Source organism: Myotis nattereri (assembly GCF_964212035.1).
Source record: "Myotis nattereri genome assembly, chromosome: Y".
NCBI classification, from domain to species: domain Eukaryota; kingdom Metazoa; phylum Chordata; class Mammalia; order Chiroptera; family Vespertilionidae; genus Myotis; species Myotis nattereri.
In genome coordinates, this window is record NC_138094.1 from 38,522,242 (window position 1) to 38,547,293 (window position 25,052).

Below are 25,052 nucleotides of genomic sequence, written 5' to 3' on the forward strand. Positions count from 1 at the left end.
GCTCAGTGGATGGAGCGTCGGCCTGTGGACTGAAAGGTCCCAGGTTCGATTCCGGTCAAGGGCATGTACCTGGGTTGTGGGCACGTCCCCAGTGGGGGATGTGCAGGAGGCAGCTGATCGATGTTTCTCTCTCATCGATGTTTCTAACTCTCTATCTCTCTCCCTTCCTCTCTGTGGAAAATCAATAAAATATATTAAAAAAAAATGGGCAAAGGACCAAAATAGACACTTTTCAAAAGAAGACGTACAGAAGGCCAAGAGACATATAAAAACATGCTCAAAGTTACTAATCATCTGAGAGATACAAATCAAAACAATAATGAGGTACAACCTCACACAAGTCAGAATGGCTATCATCAACAAATCAATAAGTGACAAGTGCTGGAGAGGATACGGAGAAAAAGGAACCCACTTGCACTGCTGCTGGGAATGCAGATTGATGCAACCAGTCAAAACCAGTATGGCATTTTCTCAAAAAATTAAAAATGGAACTCCCATTTGACCCAGTAATCCCACTTCTAGGAACATATCCCAATAAATCTGAAACACCAATTAGAAAGGATATATACACCCCTGTGTTCATAGCCGCACAATTTACAATAGCTAAGTTTTGGAAACAGACTAAGTGCCCAGATGAGTGTATTAGAAAACTGTAGTACATCTACACAATGGAATACTACACTGCTGTAAAAAAAAAAAAAAAAAAAAAAGGAATTCTTACCATTTGCAACAGTATGAATGGAACTAGAGAGCATTATGCTAAATGAAATAAGCCAGTCAGAGAAAGATAAATATCACATGACCTCACTCATTTGTGGAATATAATGAACAACATATACTAATGAACAAAAATAGAGCCAGAGTCATAGAAGCATCGAACAGACTGTCCAACCTATAAGGGAATGCAGAAGGTGAGGAGGTAAGAGATCAACCAAAGGACTTGTATACATGTATATGAACATAACCAATGGACACAGACGGGGTGGCGTTGAGGGCAGCTAAGGAGAGGTCAATGGGGGAAAAGGGAGACTTATGTAATAGTTTAAACAATAAAGAATTTAAATGAAAAAAAGAAGAGTTATTGCTGGACATGGACTGGCCCAGAGCAGGTTTGCATCAGACCAGCCATGCAGGAAAGATTTCACAAAATAAGTTCAGGTGATTTTGAGATTACATTTATTAAAGCTATAAATATTGAAATGAAGGAAGGACTCTGGGTAAAAGAAGCAACAGGAGAGAGCCCAGGCAATTCTTTTCTTAGCTCTCTAGAAATGTTATAGGAAAGAAGTGAGCCAAGGCGGGGCTGCTTTTATCCCACTGAGAAGTCAGAAAAGAAGGGGCCTTGGAGACACGATCAGTGGGTAAGCCAAGGATGAGCTGCCACTGCCCACTGATCTCTCCATTGCAGGTCTCATGAGGACACTTAGAGTTTAGGAGGAAGGAAAAAGTTTTTGGCAGACAACAGCATGGGCTTTCTCTAGTCTAGAGCGAACCCACACATATCATTGGATTGATTGTTTAATTTTCCTTTGGGGGTGAGAATCTTAGGGGGGATTTCATCAAAATATTCATTAGCTTTTCAGGTGCTTTACAAATATGCTAGTGCATTAAAATGACCCTATATGGATTATTCTTTCGTCTGCTTTACTATTTTACTTTTATCTTGGGTCTACCTGGATCTAATTGGGATTTTGTTATTGTCCCCATGACTTTATTTGTCCTTAAGTTTAGATAGAACAAAGTCATTAATTGACTTTCTATTCTCTATTTTCCTGACCAGAGTGATTTAAGCTATGTATTACCTATTTGTGGAGGAGAGGTATAAACCATTGGTTCTCAAGTGTCCTTGGTTGGGGAAAATATGGTCTTAGGATTTACTAGCTGGCTTTAAGTTGTTCAAAGTGTTTGGCCCATTTAATCTTCTTATCTCAGTTTTTCTATTCCACCTGCCTGGGGATTTTCCTGCCTCTGTATGAGCAAATATGCGCTGACAAACTGGGTAACTTAGGTAAAATGGACAAATTCCTATAATCAGAAAAATTACCAAGACTATACCACAAAGAAATAGAAGATCTGAATAGACCTATAAATAGTAAGACTTTTCAATCAGTAATAAGAATATATCTCCCAATAAATCAAAGCTCTGAATCTGATGGCTTCACCAGAGAATTCTACAAAGTCTAACACCAATTTCAAAAACTAACACCAGTCCTTCTTAAATGTTTTTAAAACTTGATTAGGAAAATCACTTCCTAACACTTCCTAATTCATTCTATGAATCTTACATCACCCTGACACCAAAGGCAGACAAAACCACAACAAGTAAAATCACAGACCAATAGCCAATATTTACAATGATACAAAATTCTTAACAAAATTCTAGCAAACTGAATTCAGCAACATATTTTAATGTTTTTCACCATGATCAAGTGGGATTGATTCCTTGAATGAAAATAAGGTTCAATGTAAGAAAATCTACCAATGTAGTCTACCACATTGACATAATAAAGAGGAAATAAATATAATCATTAAAAGGACATGATACAAGGAAAGGATTTTTAAAAAGTCAACACTGATGACATAAGAATTATAAAAGTAGGAATAGAAGAGAACTATTTCAACATCATAAAGGCTACGTATGACAAACCTTTATGTAATATCATACTCCATGGTGAAAGTTGAAGTGTAAGACAAGGATTCCCTCTCTCACCACTTATATTCAACATAGTATTTGAGCAATTAGGCAGTAAAGGGAAATAAAAGGCATCCAAATTGGAAAGTATGAAGGAAAGTAATCTCTCTTCATATATTATGCAAATAGACCAAATGGCGAAGGACTGGCAGAATGACTGGTTGCTATGACATGCATTGACCACCAGGGTGCAGATACTCAATACAGGAGCTGCCACCAGCCCATAGGCCTCAGGCCAGCCAAGGTGGGTGCCATCAGGCCCCGCGACCCCCGATTGCCCTGCTGGTCGCTCCATTGATAGGCCTGATCACCAGTCAGGCATGGATTTCATGCACCAGGCCTCTAGTAAAAATATAAATGACAACAAAAAAGTACCTATCAATAATAACCTTAAATGTAAGTGCTCCAACCAAAAGACATAGGGTAGATTAATGGATAAGAAAACATGACCCATATATATGCTCTCTATAAGGACCCACCTCAGAACAAGGACTCACACAGGATGAAAGTGAAGAGATAGAAAAAATATTTTCCAAACAAATCAAATTGGGGGAAAAAAAGATGGGGAGCAATATCCATATCTGACAAAATAGACTTCAAAATAAAGGCCATAAAAAGAGACAATGAAGGCCACTTCCTAATACTAAAAGGAATGATTCAACAAGAGGATATAACCCTGGAAAACATATAAGCACCCATTATAGTAGCAGCAAATTTATGAAAAAAGAAAAGAAAAGAAAACTTGTGAAGGATTTAAAAGGAGAGTGTCAACAGCAATACAATCATAGTAGGGGACTTTAATTCTCCACTGACAACACTAGATAGATCTTCTAGACCAGTGGTTCTCAACCTTTGGGTCACGACCACTTTGGGGGTCAAATGACCCTTTTACAGGGGTCGCCTAAGACCATCAGAAAACACATAACATAATTACATATTGTTTTTGTGATTAATCACTATGCTTTAATTATGTTCAATTTGTAACAATGAAAATACATCCTGCATATCAGATATTTACATTAAGATTCATAACAGTAGCAAAATTACAGTTATGAAGTAGCAAAGAAAATAATTTTATGGGGAGAAGAAAATGGCAGAGGTATAGACGGACATGTCCTGTGCCTTGTTCCGGAGCAGATAAGGGTGAGCAGCTGAAACGGGTCACATACAGCCCTAATAAGCAGAAGATATTCAGCTGAGAGACAGTTTGCAGCTGGGAAAGGCGGAGGACTCCCAGAGAAAGGGGAAAGTTGGAGACTGCGGCTGAAATCTCTCCCGGAGCACTGGCTCAGCTGCTGGAGACCATGCCATCTTGAGTGGCTGTTATTGGAAGCATATCCATCAAAAGACCAGGCATCCACAGCATCCAGATATCGGCTACTAACCCAGAAACAACGGATCCCAAGCATCGAGACTACATGAACTTAGAGGATCCCTGCTTCTCTCTATGGAAAGGTCAAATTTCCCCTAAAGGTGTGGTTTGCAATTCAGGTTGGAGAGAGGAACATGCATACGCGCAGGGGAAATCTGAGCCCCACAAAGTCCACGGCCGTTGGGGCCAGCGTGATCTGTGAGTGTGGGAGGGCTCCCGCAGGGCTGCTGGCAGAAGGGAAAGCTAAAAATAAGTCCATAGCTGGACTGGATGCAAAAAAGCAGCCTTGGATTTTGCCAGTGTGCCGGCTACTTTGCACTGGGGAAGAGAGGGTGCACGGAAGGGACTGCGCACAGAGCTGAAAGGTGGGGGGTTGTGAATTCGTGCAACTTCTCAGGCTCTTGTTCTCTCTCTTCCCCTTAAATCTTTGCGTTTGATTATTAAACCCAGTACATGGGATTGCCCAGTCAGGGTCACTCACACAGACTGCAGGGGAAAGTTGTTTTTGTGGAACCTGGGAAACAGAGTGGGAGTAACAATTAAAGAACAGGATCTAGGACAGTCGACGCTCCCAAACCAGTTTTAAGTGTGATCGGGAAAATAAACCCTAACTGCTGGACAGAGAGGACTTATAGCCTCGGAGGTCTATCCAGAAACAATGCCACCCAGGTGCTGATCCAGAACTGACTCTTCTGTAAATACAAATAAAGGCAATCTGGGAAACAAATACAGCCTGCCTTAAAATCAGGACTGTGGTTTACAACACAGAGGAACAGTGTATCGCAGGGAAATTCAGCACCCTCCTGAAAACCTGGCAGGACTAAAGCATGCCAGAAAGAGGAGTAGAGGACCCGAAGCACCTTCACTACTGTACATTTTTATTTTTAGTTCTTTTTTCACCTTTTAATTAAGAAACTATTTTTTTTCTTTTTTCATCACCTGATTTTACCTCTTTAATTACTACATTTTTATTTTAAACCAGTATTATTACTACTACCACTTTACCATTTTTTAAAGTGTCATTTTATTTTCTCTTTATTTTATTTTCATCGTTCTTTTAGCATCATTTTTCTCTACCTCAACTTTACCGTTATGCCAAAACTCTTTTCCTCACTTTTCCCCTTTGTTGTCCTGTTACTCTTACCCTATTCCTGATTTAGATTTTCCCTATTCCTTTTTTACCCCCTGTCTAAATTTCACCCTACTTATATATCTAATTTCCAATCCCCTGCTCTAAATCCATATATACCTCTCTCTTATCTTTCTTTTCTATCCAAATTTTTTTCTTCTCTCTGTTGTTTAGTTTTGTTTGCTTGATTGTTGAGTATATTGGGTTTTTTATGCTTGTTTGTGAGATTGTTTTGCTTTTGCTTTTTCTTCTCCTGTTGGTATTTTTTTCTCCGGTTATTTTTTTGCTTATGTTTTTCCTTGCCTCCCTTGATATTAGTGGTTGTTTTTAGTTTGCATTCATCTCCAGGGATCTGTTGCTGGAATTGGTTGGGATGAGTGGTGGTTCTATTGGAGTTTAATCTCTATATAAATAGTCTCTTCCCCTCTTCTATTTCATTCTCTGTCTTTTCTCTCTTACTTTTTTTTCTCCCTTTTCCCAATTCCATTTTTGCACTCCTTTTTTTCCCTTTTCTCTTTTATCTTTTCCTCTTCTTTCTTCCTTATCCCTTAATTCTCTTTGCTCAGTGACCACCTTTATTAGGGGTTATTAATATTGTAAATACATTTGTGTTCAGTTCCTTGTATGTTGTGCCTTGTTGTGTTGTATTTTGTGTCTTTAATTCAACACAACAGAGAGAGAACTACATAACCAAACATCTGGAGAAGAGGGATCATGGTGAAACAAAGAAGCAGCCCACATATGAAAGAAAAACAGGCATCACCAGAAAAGGAAGTAAACGAAATGGAGGCAATGGAGGCAAGCAACCTGTCAGAGAAAGAATTCAGAGAAATGGCCATACGGTGGATGAAAGAATGGAAGACAAATTCAACAATATGTGTAATAATCAAGAGGAAATGAATGAAAACCAAGAAGAATTGAAAAATGACATCACTGCTATAAGGAACTCAATAGAAAGCATCAAAAGTAGACTAGAAGAAGCAGAGTACCGCATCAGTGAGCTAGAAGACAAGGTAGAAAAAAATATCCAAGCAGAGTATCTTCTAGAAAAAAAAAATAAAAAAAAGGAAGAGAGCCTAAGAGAACCCTGGGACAACACAAAATGAAAGAACATCCGAATAATAAGGGTGCCAGAGGGAGGGGAAACTGAGCAAGGAGTAGAAAACCTGTTTGAAAAAATAATGACAGAAAACTTCCCTGACATCTGGAAGAAAAAACTCAAAAATCCAAGAAGCTCACAGAGTCTGAAACAAAATGAACCCCAAAAGACCGACTCCTAGGCACATTATAATTAAATTGGCAAACACCAATGACAAAGCAAGAATCTTAAAAGCAGCCAGAAACAGAAAGTTAACTACAAAGGACCCTCCATCAGACTAGTGACTGATTTCTCACCAGAAACACATCAGGCAAGAAGGGAATGGAATGAAATATACAAAGTCATGCAAAGGAAGGGTCTGAATCCAAGAATACTGTACCCAGCAAGGCTATCAATCAAAATTGAGAGTCAAGTCAGGAGCTTCACAGACATAAAAGGTCTATGGGAGTTTATTACCACCAAACCAGCAATGCAAGAAATGCTAAAGGGTCTGCTGTAAAAAGAAAAAATAGGAAACAAAGAAGGAACACAGGGGTAAAGAACAAAAAGGTGACAAACAAGTGTCTATCAATAATAACTTTAAATGTAAATGGATTAAATGCCCCGATCAAAAGACATAGGGTAACTGAGTGGATAAGAAAACATGACCCATATATCTGCTGTCTACAGGAAACCCACCTCAGAAAAAAAAGATGAACACAGACTGAGGGTAAAGGGATGGAAAAGGTTTCTCAGGTGAATGGAAATGAAAATAAAACCAAAAGCTGGGGTAGCAATACTTACATCTGACAAATTAGATCTCAAAGTGAAGGACATAAAAAGAGATAAGGAAGGCCACTTCATAATACTAAAGGGAGCAATCCAACAAGAAGAAATAGCTCTGGTAAACACATACGCACCCAATATAGGAGCACCCAAAAATGTAAGAAAACTTCTGGAGGAGATCAAGGGAGAGATTGATCATAGTAGGGGACTTTAACACCCCACTATCACCATTGGACAAATCCTCTAAACAAAAAATCAGCAAAGAAATATCAATCCTAAATGACTCACTAGATCAGATGGAATTAATTGACATCTTCAAAACATTTCACCCAAAGCCACAGAATATACATTCTTCTCAAGTGCTCATTAGTCATTTGCAAAGATAGACCATATATTGGGTAACAGGCAAAGTCTCCTCAAATTCAAGAAGATTGAAATAATATCAAGCATCTTCTCAGACCACACTGGCATAAAACTAGAAATCAACTACAACAAAAACAATCCAAAAAAAATCAACACATGGAGAATAAATAGCACGCTATTAAACAAGGACTGGGTTACCTGAGAGATCAAAGAAGAAATAGAAAACATCATGGCAACAAATGACAATGAAAACACAACAATCCAAAATGTATGGGACACAGCGAAAGCAGTCTTCAGAGGGAAGTTCGTAGCTCTACAAGCCTACTGCAAGAAACAAGAAACAATGAGAATAAATTACTTAACCCCACAACTAAAAGATTTAGAAAGAGAGCAAGAAGAATATCCCAGTGTAAGCAGAAGGAAGAAAATAATAAAGATCAGAGCGGAGATAAAAGACAAAAAAAAAAAAAAACAATACAAAAGATCAACAAAACCAAGAGCTGGTTCTTTGAAAGAATAAACAAGATTGATACACCTCTATCCAGGCTACCAAGAAACAAAGAGAGAGAACCCAAATAAACAAAATCATAACTGAAAGAGGAGAAATAACTACAGACCTCACAGAAATACAAAGGATTGTTAGAAAATACTATGAACAACTCTACTCCAACAAACCAGATAAAGATACCAAAACCAGATAAAGACAACACAATGAAAGAGAATTGCAGGCCAATATCCCTCATGAACATAGATGCCAAAATCCTCAACAAAAATCTTAGCAAATCGTGTCCAGCAATACATAAGAAAGATTATACACCATGACCAAGTAGGTTTTATCCCAGGGATGCAAGGAAGGTATAATCTCCGCAAATCAATAAACGTAATACATCACATAAACAAATTGAGAGAAAAAAAACCACAGTCATATCAATTGATGCAGAAAAAGCATTTGACAAAATCCAACACCCTTTCTTGATAAAAACTCTCAGCAAGGTAAGAATAGAAAAATCACACCCCAACATAATAAAAGCCATATACGACAAACCGAAAGCCAACATCATAATCAATGGACAAAAACTAAAACCATTCCACCTAAGAACAGGAACGAGACAGGGATGCCCCTCTCACCACTTCTGCTCAACATAGTAATGGAAGTACTAGCATTTGCGATCAGACAAGAAGAAGAAATAAAAGGTATCCAAATTGGAAAAGAAATAAGACTGTCATTTTAGCAGATGACATGATACTGTACATAGAGAACTCTAAAGACTCCATCAAAAATTTATTAGACTTAGAGGGCATGCGCTGGGGGGTGGGAGCAGCTGGGGAGAAGTCAATGGTGAGGAAGGGAGACATAGGTAATACATTAGACAATATAGAATTTAAATTTAAAGAAATAAATAGGAGAGACAGAAGATGGCGGCGATATAGGCAGACGCGTCCCAGGTCCTGTCCCGGAGCAAATGGAGAGAGCAGCTGAAACTAATAGCATCCACCCCGAATTGGCGAAATTGCTCAGCTGGTGAGACGGTTTGCAGCCGGGAAGAGCAGAACTCCCCCGGAAAGGTAAAAAAAAAACCAGGGTTGTGGGAAGGAAAGTTTGCCACACCTCTGAGCCCAGAGAGTCAGAGTGAGACCGTGTGGCAGACAGCCGCGTCCCTTGGGACAGGCACAGCCCCTGACGGGGGAAAGGAGAACCGTGGGATTCCTGGTGCCGCCGGGGGAATTGAGAGCTGGGTTCTGTGATCACGGAGGACTGAACCTAAAGGGGGTAGCCTGAAGAGCTGACCAGACCATGCAGTCCAGGTAAGAGAAGAAGCTTACAGAAACCAAGCCTTTCCCGTTTCCGCGGCCGGCATTTGTTTGTTTGTTTTCACTGAATCCTGTTCATGGGACATTTCAGATACAGACACTCACCTGTGCTGAAGAGAGGGAGAGTGTGCGGAGGAGTGGAATCTGGGGAGAGACTGAAGAGAGAGGGGGGCCGGGAGAGGTGGCAGCGAATTGAGTGCTGAGACACCCCTGGGCCCAGGTCTGGGGCAGCCATTCTCTCCGGAGAGTGAGACTCCTCCCCCCAGCCCCCAGGCAAGGAGCACAGCCACACCCAGATTCCACCCTGTAGGAGATCAAGGATTAAAATAATCTGATCAATCCCTGGGAGTTAACAGGGTCTGGCCTATAGAGGGATTTTCAATCCCAGCAACAACACAGTGCCAGTAACTAACTATTACGCAGCCAGCTCTGGACAGTGAACTTCCACTGGACAGAGAGGCCCTATAGCCTCAGAAGCCAACCCCAGAACACTGCCACCCAGAGGCTGACCCACAAACTGACTCTTTGCTAAACACAAAATAAGACAGTCTGGGAAACAAATGCGGCTTGCTTTAAAATAAGGACTGTGGTTTACAACACAGAGGAACAGTGTATCGCAGGGAAACCCAACACTCTCCTGAATACCTGGCAGGTCTAAGGTGAGCCACACTGAAGAATAGAAGAACCGAAGGACCTTCACTACTGCAATTCTTTTTTTTTTTTCCTTTTTTTTTTTCTTTTTTCACCTTTTAACTAAGAAACCAATTTTTTTCTTCTTCTTTTTTTCTTTTCTTTTTTTTTTCTTCTTTTTCCATCACCTCATTTTACCCTTTTAACTACTACCTTCTTATTTTTAACCAGTATTATTACTGCTACCATTTTACCATTTTTTAAAGTGCCATTTTATTTTCTCTTTATTTTATTTTGGGATTAGTGTTCTCATTCTATTTTCATCGTTATATTATTGGTTGTTTCTAGTTTGCATTCATCTCCAGGGAGCTGTTGCTGGAATATGTTGGGATTAATGGCGGTTCTATAGGAGTATTCTCCTCATATTAAAAGTCTCTTCCCCTCTTCCACTTCATTCTCTCTTTTCACTCTTTTCTTTTTTTTTTTCTTGTCTTTTCTTTTCTCGCTTTTTTCCCCCCCTCCTTTTTCCCAATTTCATTTTTGAACTCCTTTTTTTGGTCCTTACTTTTCTTTTCTTTTTTCTCTTTTATCTTTTTCCCTTCCATCCTCCTTATCCCCTAATTCTCTTAATTCGGGTGGTCACCTTTATTTGGGGTTATTAATATCGTGAATATATTTGTGTATACTGCCGGGTACGTGGTGCCTTGTTGTGTTGTATTTTGTGCCTTTAAATCAATGCAGCAGATCGAAGCTACAGCAACCTCCAGAGCACCACACCCTCTGCTGAGGAACAGCAGCTGTACGTGAAGCCTCCCCCCACCAGCCAGAAGAGCCACCTCAGCTGTGAACAGCACACACCAGAGGAGCTGCTGCCAACTGAAGAGCAGCTGCTACCGCAACCGCCCGAAGAGCAACCACAGACCAAGGAGTCACTGCCACCAAGGGAGCAACCACTGAACGACTCAACGTCTAGATGTCAGTGAGATCAAACATGGGTAGACAAAGAAACCCCCAAAGGAAAGAGAAGGAGGACTCTCCAGAAAAGCAGCTAAGTAATACAGAGGCATGCAACATGACAGACAAAGAATTCAGAATAAGGGTCCTAGAGTGCATAAACCGGATGGAGGAAAAAATCGACATCCTCTGCAAGAAGCAAGAAGAAACAGATGAAAAAATCGATAACATATGGAAGAAGCTAGAAGAAACAGATGAAAAAATCAACAACTTAAGTAAGACCCAAGAAGAAATGAAGAGTGATATAGCTGCAATGAAAAACTCCATTGAAAGTATCAACAGTAGACTAGGAGAAGCGGAGGACCGAATTAGTGAATTAGAAGACAAGGAAGCAAAACACACCCAAAATGTACTGCAATTGGAGAAAAAAATTAAAAGACAGGAGGAGAGCCTAAGGGAGCTTTGGGACAACATGAAACGAAACAACATACGAATAATAGGGGTACCAGAACAACAGAAGGATGAACAAGGATTAGAAAACCTATTAGAAGAAATAATATCAGAAAACTTCCCTGACGTGGGGAAGAAAAAAGTCACACAAGCCCAGATAGTCCCAAACAAGGTGAACCCAAAAAGACCCATACCAAGACACATCATAATTACAATGGCAAATGTACAGGACAAAGAGAGAATCTTACAGGCTGCAAGAGAGAGACGGAAAGTTACATACAAGGGATCTCCCATTAGATTGTCAAATGATTTCTCAACAGAAACACATCAGGCCAGAAAAGAATGGACAGAAATTTACAAAGTGATGCAAAGCAAAGGACTGAATCCAAGAATACTCTATCCAGCAAGGCTATCATTCAAACTTGAAGGGGAAATAAGAAGCTTCACAGACAAAAAAAGGCTAAGGGAGTTTATCACCACCAAGCCAGCAATGCAAGGAATGCTAAAGGGACTGGTATAAAAATAATAAAAAGCTCAGAAAGAAAACAGCCACACACACAAAAAAAGAAATGGCTACAAATAAGTACCTTTAAATAATAACTTTAAACGTAAACGGACTAAATGCTCCAAACAAAAGACATCGAGTGGCTGAATGGATAAAAAAACATGACCCATACATCTGCTGTCTACAAGAAACCCACCTCATTAGAAGGGACTCACAGAGACTGAAAGTGAAGGGATGGAAAAATATCTTTCAGGCAAATGGAAAGGAAAAGAAAGCTGGGGTAGCAATACTTATATCGGACAAAATAGACCTCAAAGTGAAGGCCATAACAAGAGATAAGGAAGGCCACTTCATAATACTAAAGGGATCAATTCAACAAGAAGATATAACCCTGGTAAACATATATGCACCCAATGCAGGAGCACCCAAATTCATAAAAAATCTCCTGGAAGATATCAAAGGAGAGATCAACAACAATACAATCATAGTAGGGGACTTTAATAGACCACTGACAGCACTGGATAAGTCCTCTAGACAAACAATAAGCAAAGATACAGCAATCCTAAATGACTCACTAGATCAGATGGACTTAATAGACATCTTCAGAACACTTCACCCCAGTGCCACGGAATATACATTCTACTCCAGTGCTCATGACACATATTCAAAAATAGACCATATATTGGGTCACAAGCAAAGTATCCCCAAATTCAAGAAGATTGAAATCATAAAAAGCATCTTCTCAGACCACAATGGCATAATATTAGAAATAAACTACAATAAAAACAACCCAAAATACTCAAACACCTGGAAGCTGAATAGCATGCTATTAAATATTGATTGGATTACCAATGAAATCAAAGAAGAAATTCAAAACATCCTGGAAACTAATGACAATGAAAACACAACAATCCAAAATCTATGGGACACAATGAAAGCAGTCCTGAGAGGGAAGTTTATAGCTCTACAGGCCTATCTCAAAAAACAAGAAAAAATGGTAGTAAATCAGCTAACTCTACAACTCAAAGAATTAGAAAGAGAGCAACAAGAAAACCCCAGAGTGAGCAGAAGGAAGGAGATAATAAAGATTAAAGCAGAAATAAATGACATAGAGACCAAAAAAACAATACAGAAAATCAATGAAACCAAGAGCTGGTTCTTTGAAAGGATAAACAAGATTGACAAACCTCTAGCCAGACTCACCAAGAAGCAAAGAGAGAGGACCCAAATAAACAAAATCAGAAACGATAGAGGCGAAATAACAACAGACCCCACAGAAATACAAATGATTGTTAAAAAATACTATGGTCAGCTCTACTCCAACAAACTAGACAACCTGGAGGAAATGGACAAATTCCTAGAAAAATACAACATTCCAAAACTCAATCAGGAAGAATCTAAAAATCTCAACAGGCCAATAACGATGGAAGAAATTGAAGCAGTCATCAAAAAGCTTCCATCAAACAAAAGCACAGGACCAGACGGCTTCACAGGGGAGTTTTACCAAACATTCAAGGAAGAACTAAAACCTATCCTCCTCAGACTGCTAAAAAAAATTCAAGAGGAAGGAACACTTCCAAGCTCATTCTATGAAGCCAGTATCACCCTAATACCAAAACCAGGTAAAGACAACACAATGAAAGAGAATTACAGGCCAATATCCCTCATGAACATAGATGCCAAAATCCTCAACAAAATCTTAGCAAATCGGATCCAGCAGTACATCAGAAAGATCATACACCATGACCAAGTAGGATTTATCCCAGGGATGCAAGGATGGTACAATATCCGCATATCAATAAACGTGATACATCACATAAACAAACTGAAAGAAAAAAAACCACATGGTCATATCAATTGATGCAGAAAAAGCATTTGACAAAACCCAACACCCATTTTTGATAAAAACTCTCAGCAAGGTGGGAGTAGAAGGATCATACCTCAACATAATAAAAGCCATATATGACAGGCCCACAGCCAACATCATACTCAATGGACAAAAACTAACACCATTTCCCCTAAGAACAGGAACAAGACAGGGATGCCCCCTCTCACCACTCCTGTTCAACATAGTACTGGAAGTGTTAGCCATTGCAATTCGGCAAGAAGAAGAAATAAAAGGCATCCATATTGGAAAAGAGGAAGTAAAACTGTCCTTATTTGCAGACGACATGATATTATACATACAAAACCCTAGAGACTCCATCAAAAAGCTACTAGACTTAATACATGAATTAGGCAATGTAGCAGGATACAAAATTAACCCCAAGAAATCTGAGGCATTTCTATACACCAATAGTGAACTTTCAGAAAGAGAGATTATAAAAACAATCCCGTTTACCACCGCACCAAAAAAATTAAGCTACCTAGGAATAAACTTAACTAAAGAGGTAAAAGACCTCTACTCAGAAAACTACAGGACGTTGAAAAAAGATATAGAGGAAGACATAAACAGATGGAAGAACATACCGTGTTCATGGATTGGTAGAATCAACATCATCAGAATGTCCATACTACCCAAAGCAATCTATAAATTCAACGCACTTCCCATTAAAATACCAACAGCATACTTCAGAGATCTAGAACGAACTCTCCAAAAATTCATCTGGAATAAAAAAAGACCCCGAATAGCTGCAGCAATCCTGAAAAAGAACAAAGTAGGTGGGATCTCAATACCAGATATCAAGTTGTATTACAAAGCCACTGTTCTCAAAACAGCCTGGTACTGGCACAAGAATAGGCATATAGATCAATGGAATAGAATAGAGAGCCCAGAAATCGGCCCGAACCAATATGCTCAATTAATATTTGACAAAGGAGGCAAGAACATTCAATGGAGCCAAGATAGTCTCTTCAATAAATGGTGTTGGGAAAATTGGACAGATATATGCAAGAAAATGAAACTAGAGCACCAACTTACACCATACACAAAAATAAACTCAAAATGGATAAAGGACTTAAATGTACGACAGGAAACCATAAAAATTCTGGAAGAATCCAAAGGCAACAAAATCTCAGACATATGCCGAAGCAATTTCTTCACTGATACAGCTCCTAGGGCACTTGAAACTAAAGAGAAAATGAACAAATGGGGCTACATCAAAATAAAAAGCTTCTGCACAGCAAAAGAAACCATCAACAAAACAACGAGAAAACCCACTGTGTGGGAAAACATATTTGCCAATGTCATATCTGATAAGGGCCTAATCTCCAAAATTTATAGGGAACTCATACAACTTAACAAAAGGAAGATAAACAATCCAATCAAAAAATGGGCAAAGGACCTAAATAGACACCTTTCAAAAGAGGACATTCAGAAAGCCAAGAGACATATGAAAACATGCTCAAAGTCACTAATCATCCGAGAGATGCAAATCAAAACAACAATGAGGTACCATCTCACACCTGTCAGACTGGCTATCATCAACAAATCAACAAACGACAAGTGCTGGAGAGGATGTGGAGAAAAAGGAACACTTGTGCACTGCTGGTGGGAATGCAGACTGGTGCAGCCACTATGGAAGACAGTATGGCGTTTCCTTAAAAAACTGAAAATGGAACTCCCATTTGACCCTGTGATCCCACTTCTAGGAATATATCCCAAGAAACCAGAAACACCAATCAGAAAGGATATATGCACCCCTATGTTCATAGCAGCACAATTCACCATAGCTAAGATCTGGAAACAGCCTAAGTGCCCATCAGTAGATGAATGGATTAGAAAACTGTGGTACATCTACACGATGGAATACTATGCTTCTCTAAAAAGGAAGGAACTCTTACCATTTGCAACGTCATGGATGGAACTGGAGAGCATTATGCTAAGTGAAATAAGCCAGTCAATGAAGGAAAAATACCACATGATCTCACTCATTCATGGATAATAGAGACCATTATAAACTTTTGAACAATAATAGATACAGAGGCAGAGCTGCCTCAAACAGATTGTCAAACTGCAGCGGGAAGGCCGGGGAGGGTTGGGGGGCAGGAGGTAGGGGGTAAGAGATGAACCTAAGGACTTGTATGCATGCATATAAGCATAACCAATGGACATAAGACACTGGGGGATAGGGGAGGCTGGGGGACTGTCTAGGGCGGGGGGATAAAATGGACACATATGTAATACCCTTTGTAATACTTTAAGCAATAAAAAAAAAAGAAATAAAAAAAAATTTATTAGACTTAATAAATGAATTGGCAATGTAGCAGGATACAAAATTAATACCAAGAAATCTATGGCATTTCTATACACCAATAGTGAACTTATAGAAAGTGAGATTAAAAAAGCAATACCATTTACCATCGCACCAAAAAAATTAAGATACCAAGGAATAAACTTAACTAAGGATGTAAAAAACCTATGTGCGAAAATACGGGCCACTGAAAATAGAGATAGAGAAAAACATAAACAGAAGGAAGAACATACCATCTTCATGGATTGGTAGAATCAACATCATCAGAATGTCCATACTACCCAAGGCAATCTATACATTCAATGCAATCCCCATTAAATTACCAATGGCATATTTCACAAACTAGAGCAAATGTTTCAAAAATTCATCTGGAAGAAAAAAAGACCTCGAATAGCTGCAGCAATCCTGAGAAAGAAGAACAAAGTAGGTGTAATCTCAATACCAGATAATAACTTGTATTACAAAGTCACCATTCTTAAACAGCTTGGTACTGGCACAAGAACAGACATCTAGATCAATGGAATAGATTAGAGAACCCAGAAATCGACCCAAACTACTATGCCCAATTAATATTGGACAAAGGAGGCAAGAGAATACAATGGAGTCAAGACGGTGTTGGGGAAATTGGACAGATACATGCAAAAAGATGAAACTAGACCACCAACTCACATCATAGACAAAAATAAACTTAAAATGGATAAAAGACTTAAACGTAAGATGGGAAACCATAAAAATACTAGAGGAATCCACAGGCAGCAAAATCGCAAACATATGCTGAAGGAATTTCGTCTCTAATAATGCTCCTAGGGCAATGGAAACTAAAGAGAAAATAAACAAATGGAACTACATCAAAATAAAAAGCTTTTGCATGGCACAGGAAACCATCAACAAAACAACAAGAAGAATCAATGGAATAGAATATAGAGCCCAGAAATTGACCCGAACCAATATGCAAAATTAATATTTGATAAAGGAGGCAAGAACATACAATGAAGTCAAGATAGTCTCCTCAATAAATGGTGTTGGGAAAATTGGACAGATACAGGCAAAACAATGAAACTAGACGACCAACTTACACCATGCACAAAAATAAACTCAAAATGGATAAAGGACTTAAATGTACGAAGGGAAACCATAAAAATACTAGAAGAATCCAAAGGCAACAAAATCTCAGACATATGCTGAAACAATTTCTTCACTGATTCAGCTCCTAGGGCATTGGAAACTAAAGAGAAAATAAACTAATGGGACTACATCAAAATAAAAAGCTTTTGCACAGCCAAGAAAACCATCAATAAAACTACAAGAAAGCCCACCATATTGGAGAACATATTTGTCAATGTTATCTCCGATAAGGGTTTAATCTCCAACATTTACAGGGAACTCCTACAAATTAACAAAAGGAAGATAAACAATTCAATCAAAAATGGACAAATGATCAAAATAGACACCTTCCAAAAGAGTACATTCAGAAAGCCAAGAGACATATGAAAACATGCTCAAAGTCACTAATCATCAGAGAAATGCAAATCAAAACAGTAATGATGTACCATCTCACACCTGTCAGAATGGCTATCATCAACAAATCAAAAAATGACAAGTGCTGGAGTGGATGTGGAGAAGAAGGAACTCTCGTGCACTACTGGTGAGAATGCAGACTGGTGCAGCCACTATGGAAGACAGTATGGAGTTTCCTCAAAAAACTAAAAGTGGAACTCCCATTTGACCCCATGATGCCACTTCTAGGCATATATCCCAAGAAAACAGAAACAACAATCAGAAAGGATATATGCACCCATATGTTCTTACCAGTGCAATTCACCATAGCTAAGATCTGGAAACAGCCTAAGTGCCCATAAGTAGAAAAATGGATTAGAAAACTGTGGTACATCTACACGATGGAATACTATGCTGCTGTAAAAAAGAAGGAACTCTTACCATTTGCAACAGCATGGATGGAACTGGAGAATATTATGCTAAGTGAAATAAGCCGGTCAATGAAGGAAAAATACCACATGATCTCACTCATTTATGGATAATTAAGACCATTATAAACTTATGAACAAAAATAGATATGGAGGCAGAGCAGCCTCGAACAGATTGTCAAACTACAGTGGGAAGACCGGGGAGGGTTGTGGGGCAGAAGGGGTTGGAGTAAGAGATCAACCGAAGGACTTGAATATAAGTATAACCAATGGACATAAGACAGTGGGGGGTACAGGAGGCCAGGGGATTGTTAAGGGCAGGAAAAAAGGAGACATATGTAATACTCTTTGTAATACTTTAAGCGATAAAACAACTTAAAAAAATAAAAAAAAAAGAAAAGCAGAGAAATAAAAGAAACAACAAGAAGACCCACTGAATGGGAGAAGATATTTGGTAATGATATCACGGATAAGTGTTTAATCTCCAACATTTACAGAGAACTCATGAAACTTAACAATAGGAAGATAAACAATCCAATCAAAAAATGGACAACAGACCTAAAGAGACACTTTTCGAAAGAGGACATACAAAAGGCCAAAGACATATGAAAACATGCTCAAAGTCGCTAATTATATGAGAGATGCAAATCAAAACGACAATGTGGTACCATCTCACACCTGTCAGACTGGCTATCATCAACAAATCAACAAACAACAAGTGCTGGAGAGGATGTGGAGAAAAAGGAACTCTCGTGCACTGCTGGTGGGAATGCAGACTGGTGAGCCACTGTGGAGAGCAGTATGGAGCTTCCACAAAAAACTAAAAATGGAACTCCCATTTGACCCCGTGATCCCACTTCTAGGAATATATCCCAAGAAGCCAGAAACACCAATCAGAAAGGATATATGCACTCCGATCTTCATAGCAGCACATTTTACTATAGCTAAGATTTGGAAACAGTGTAAGTGCCCATCAACAGATGAGTGGATCAAAAAACTGTGGTCGATTTACAGAATGGAATACTATGCTGCGGCAAAAAAGAAGGAACTCTTGCCTTTTGTAACAGAATGGATGGAACTGGAGAGCAGTATGCTAAGTGAAATAAGCCAGTCAGAGAAAGATAAATACCTCATGATTTCACTCATTTGTGGAATATAGAGAACAACAGAGACTGATGAACAGGGACAGATCCAAAGACTGAGAAACAGCGATCAGGCTATTAATCCCCAGAGGGAAAGTAGGCAAGGGAGGGGGCAAGACTTGTATGCATGCATATAAGCCAGACCAATGGACACGGACAACAGGGGGATGAGAGCATGAGTGGGGGTAGGAGGAGGAGAAAAGGGGTTTAATGGGGGGGACGAAGACACATTTGTAATACCTTAAGTAATAAAGAATTTTTTTAAAAAAGAAATCAACTACAATAAAAACAATCAAAAAAATTCAAACACTTGGAAGCTGAATAGCATGCTATTAAATAATGATTGGGTTGCCAAAGAGATCAAAGAGAAGTTAAAAACATCCTTGAAACAAATGACAATCCATTGTTGTGAAAACACAACAATCCAAAATCTATGGGACACAGTGAAAGCAGTTCTGAGAGGGAAGTTTATAGCTCTACAGGCCTACCTCAAAATAAACAAGGAAAAATGTTAATAAATTATCTAACTCTACAACATAAAGAATTAGAGAGTAGCAAGGAAAGCCCAGAGTGAACAGAAGGAAAGAGATAATAGAGACCAAAACAAAAATAAATGACTTAGAGACCAAATATATATGGTCAATGAAACCAAGAGCTGGTTCTTTGAAAGAATAAACAAAATTGATGAAAATCTAGGCGGCTCACCAAGGAACAAAGACATAGGACCTAGATAAACAAAATCAGAAATGAAAGAGGCAAAATAACAACAGACCCCACAGAAATACAAAGGATTGTTAAAAAAAAAATACTATGAAAAACTAGACAACCTAGAGGAAATGGACATATTTCTAGAAAAATAAGACCTTCCAAAACTCAACCAAGAAGAATCAAAAAATCTCAACAGGCTGATAACTAAGGAGGAAATTGACCTGTACTCAGAAAACTATAGAACATTGAAAAAATAGATAAAGACATAAATAGATAGAAGAACACACTTTGTTCATGGATTGGTAGAATCAACACCATTAAAATGTCCATACTATTCAAAGCAATCTATAGATTCAATGCAATCCCCATTAAAATACCAACAGCATATTTTGCAACCTAGAGAAAACAACAATTCATATAGAATTAAGAAAACTCCAAATAGCCACAGCAATCCTGAGAAAGAAGAGCAAAGTGGGTGGGATCTCAATACCAGATATCAAGCTACATTACAAAGCCACTGTTCTCAGAGCTGCCCAGTACTGGCACAAGAACAGACATATAGAACAATGGAATAGAATAGAGAACCCAGAATTCTACCCAAGCCAGTATGCTCAATTAATATTTGACAAAAGATGCAAGAGCATACAATGGAATCAATACAGTCTCTTCAATAAATGGTGTTGGGAAAATTGAACTGATACATGTAAAAAAATGAAACTAGACCACCAACGTACACCGTACCCAAAAATAAACTGAAAATGGATAAAGGACTGAAATGTAAGATGGGAAACCATAAAAATCTTAGAGGAATCTACAGGCAGCAAGATCTCAGACATATGCCGTGATTTTTGATAAAAACCATCAGCAAAGTGGGAATAGAGGAATCATAGCTCAACATAATAAAAGCAGTGTCTTCACCAATACAGATCCTAGGGCAATGGAAATTAATAAGGGAATAAACAAATGGGACTACATCAATATAAAAACCTTCTGCACATCAAATGAAACCATCAACAAAACAATAAAAATGCCCACTGCATGGGAGAATATAGTTGCCAATGTTATTTCAGATAAGGGTTTAATCTCCAAAGTTTACAGGAAGTCATACAACTTAACAAAAGGAAGATAAACAATCCAATCAAAAAATGGGGAACGGACCTAAATACAGTCAATCCGTGGGTTATGTAGGTCTCGACTTACCGTTTTGTGGTTAGTCTTCATCTCCCATTTATTTATAAAAAAATGTTTCGTCATTTCGATGTATGTACATATGTGCTTTATGTTTTTTATTATTTATTTACCACAAGTAAAGGTCAGGATTTGCCGGGCTGAGGTAACCCTCCCACCCAAATACATGAATTTTTGTGCACTAGGCCTCTAGTCCTATATAATATAAGCCTAATATACAAATTGTTTCCTCGACTAGAGTTTGGCTGGGAGTTTGACAGCTTAACCAGTCTCTATGACATGCACTGACCACCAATGGGCAGACGCTCGGACCAGTAACTTAGCTTGCTGCAGGCGCTGGTGGGTTGGACTGGAAAGTGAGGTGTGAGGAGAGAGCTGTCAGGAAGCTCCCAGGGTTTGGCCGCTGGATGGATGAGGATGGCAGTGGGAGCCAAGAGGGATGGAGCGGGAGGGGAGGCTGCTACACTTGATTCAAGAGCCCTCTGCAGCCTGTGGCATTCTCAGTGCACGAGTTATAATATTCAGAGATGCTTATTTTTATTTGTTAAGTTTCACTAACTACTCCAGGAGAGTGGGTAGCACCATTACAGGGGGCAGGCCAGGCATACCTGCCCAAAGCCAAGGTGCAGCTTTGGGCCCCTGGAATGCAACAGAGAGAGGGGTGGGGCTGTCAGAGAAACTGAGTCCAAAACTTGAAGTGGAGGCATCAAGGGGTGGAGGGTGATAGTTGTGCAGGGGTCTAGAAAAGCTAATGGGTGGGGGCAGCTGAGGAGCTCAATGCCTCTCTCATGGGACAAGCACCACATCTCTCCCTCCTCCTCCCGGTGACTTGTCACCCCAGCTCTTCTCCAAAGCTTGGGCTTGCCCCACACAGCTCTCCACCACTGCACACCCCACAATGCTTTGCCTGCCCCACCCCACTCTACACAACCCCCCCTCAATTCCCACACAGCCTTTGGAGAGCTCCACTCCCAGAGGAGAAAGTGGGAGGCTGTAGACAGGAGGTCACATGAGGAGGGGTCAGAGCAGGGCCCACCAAGGTAGATGGAGGGGAAGGAGAGAAACCCCACAGGACTGGGGGCAGAGACAGGCGGGGAAGGAGGGCCATGTGGAAGCTTTGCCCTTGGTTGAAGTAGAAATCCTGACCCCATTTTACAGACCCTAGCAGAGTGTGTGTGTGGGGAGGGTCAAAGACAAAAGAGGGTTTGAGGGGACTGGATGGAGAGCAGCAACATTTGATTAATGGCATATTTATTATTTTTGTTAATATATTTTTTTTGATTTCAGAGAGGAAGGCAGAGAGAGAGAGAGAGAGAGAGAGAGAGAGAGAGAGAGAGAGAGAGAGAAACATCAATGATGAGAGAGAATCGATCTGCCTCCCACACACCACCTCCTGGGGATTAAGCCTGCAACCCAGGAATGTGCTCTTGACTGGAATCAAACCCAGGACCCTTCAGTCCACAGGATGTGGTTCTATTCACTGAGGCAAACCATCTAGGGAAACTCATGGCCTATTTAAAACCACTGAAGTAGGCTGAGGAGGAGTCTTACCATGATGGTGTTACCTGATAATGAGGGTGTCTCTCCTTATGTTGGAGTAATTGGAACTGCAGCTAAGTTAAGACACATTCATGGAGCCTGCAAAGGGTTTACACACACACAATTCAATTTACTTCATGTGGCAGCTGATGATGGTGAGCAGAGCCTTGGAAAGACATGCGGTCTCCAAGACCAGGGGCAGGAGAAAGTGCATGCGGGGCATTCCGCACCTTGAGTTACTATCTATTCCTATATAATAAAGATGTAATATGCAAATTAACCCTCACACCCTCACAAGACCAGGCCAGCAGGGGGGATAGTGAGGGACAACCAAACAACTGAACAAGCAGTCGCATGGTGTGACCAGGTCGGCAGGGGGGTTAGTGAGGGATGACCAAATAAATAAACAGCAGGCTGCGTTGGGTGACAAGGCCAGTCGGGGAGGAGGCATCAGTGGTGACCAGGCTGGCAGGGGGCACAGTTGGGGGCAACCAGGCCAGCATGGGGGCAATTGGGGGTGGCCAGGCCGGCAGTAGGAGGCATTTAGGGGCAACCAGGCAGGCAGGCATATGAGCGATTAGGAGCCAGAGGTCCAAGATTGTGAAAGGGATCCCAGATTGGAGAGGGTGCAGGCTGGGCTGAGGGGACCCCCCTCCCTTGCATGAATTTTGTGCACTGGGATGCTAGTCCTATCTAATAATAGAGAAACATGGTAATTAACAGTAACTTCGCTACCCTTCCCATTGGCTAATCAGCAAGATATGCAAATTAACTGCCAACCAATATGGCAGCCGGCAGCCGGACAGCTGAAGCAAACAGGAGGCTTGCTTCAGTGAAGGAGGAAGCCAACGTTCCCCGCCTGCTGCTGCCAGCCTCTGAGCTTGCACTCTAAGAAACAATGTTGCAATTATAGAAGCTAAAAAATCCCCAGAAACCTGATTTCAGGTGTCAGAGCTGGAGCGAGCAGGACCGCAAAAGTGTTACAATTATAGAACCCAAACAAACCCAGATAAATGCTTTCAGCAGCCAAGGTCTCAGAGCTGGAGCCAAGCCTCCGAGCTAAAGCCGGCTCTCAGCTCCAGTGACAGCCATAGCAGGTAAATAAATCCCAGAATTTAAAAAAGAAAAAAGAAAAAAAGGAGAGGTTTGGAGCTTCAGTCACCTGCCAGTCTGAAAATGGCCCTCAGCCCCTCACCCAGACTGGCCAGGCACCCCATTGGGGACCCCCACCCTGAACGGGGTGTGACCAGCTGAAAACAGCCATCATCTGCTCATCCAGGCTGACCAGGCACCCAAGCAGGACCCTCACCCTGATCCAGGACACCCTTTAGGACAAACCAGCTGGCCCCCACCCATGTACCAGGCCTCTATCCTATATAGTAAAAGGGTAATATGCCTTCCAGCACCAGGATCAGCGGAGCCGCGAGGCCTCCTGGCACCGGGATCAGCGTGACAGGGGGCAGCGCCCAAACCCCCTGATTGCTGTGTGGCTCTGTGTGTGACAGGAGGCGGGACCACAACCTCCCTATCCGCCCTGCTCTGTTTGTGACAGGGGAAGGCGCCACAACCTCCTGATCAACCCTGCTCTGTGCCTGATTGGGGGAGCTCCCCAAACCCCTGATCGCCCTGCAGCTCTGTGTGTGACAGGGTGCGGCACCCCAACCCTCTGATCGGCCCTGCTCTGTGTGTGACAGGGTGTGGCGCCCCAACCTCCTGATCGGTCCTGCCCTGAGTGTAACAGAGTGTGGCGCCCCAACTCCCCTATCAGCCCTACTCTGTGTGTGACAGAAGAGAGCTCTCCAAACCCCTGATCGACCCTGCTCTGTGCGTGACAGGTTACGGAGCCCCAACCCCCTGATGGGCCTGCTCTGTGCGTGACAGGGGGGAGCTCCCCAACCCCCTGACTGGCCCTGCTCTGTGCATGACAGGGGGTGGCGCCGCAACCTCCCCATTGACCCTGCCTTGAGTGTGACAGGGGGCGGTGCCCCAACCCCCCAATCATACCTACCCTGAGCGTGACTGAGGGTGGCATTGCAACCTCCTGATTCGCCCTGCTCTGTGCATGACAGGGGACAGCAACCCAACTCCCTAATCAGCCCTGCTCTGAGCCTGACCAGGGGCTGCACCTAGGGATTGGGCCTGCCCTCTGCCACCTGGGAGCAGGCCTAAGCCAGCAGGTTGTTATCTCCCGAGGGGTCCCAGATTGCGAGAGGGCACAGGCCGGGCTGAGGGACCCCCCTCCCCCCAAGTGCACAAATTTTTGTGCACAGGGCCTCTAGTATATATATAAAGCCTAATATGCTAAGTGTCGGACTGTGCAGTTGGCCGACTAGTCACTATGACATGTGCTGACCACCAGGGGGCAGATGCTTGGACCACTAGGTTAATTTGCAGCTTGAGTCCCGCCAATTAGGACTGGGTGAGATTAGGCCAGACAGGCCCTGGAGCCCTCCCTTGGTCTCTCTCCAGCTACTGGCCCCAATCAGAAGTGGGTGAGAGAGCCCTGATCAGCCCCAATCATTGGACAGGCAGAGGGACCCCAACCATGCATGGATTCATGCAGTGTTGAGTAAGCGTGGTAAAAGT

At 41.1% G+C, this 25,052-nt stretch overlaps 1 pseudogene across 1 annotated transcript in view; it reads right to left on the reverse strand.

The window, feature by feature from the left end:
- Nucleotides 1-2,004: 2,004 nt before the first annotated feature.
- Nucleotides 2,005-25,052, reverse strand: part of LOC308512491 (centriole and centriolar satellite protein OFD1-like) — a 119,503-nt pseudogene continuing 96,455 nt past the window's right edge. Inside the window, exon 17 of the transcript in view lies at nt 2,005-2,025. The product of the transcript in view is annotated as a centriole and centriolar satellite protein OFD1-like (transcript). The remainder of the gene's footprint in view (nt 2,026-25,052) is intronic.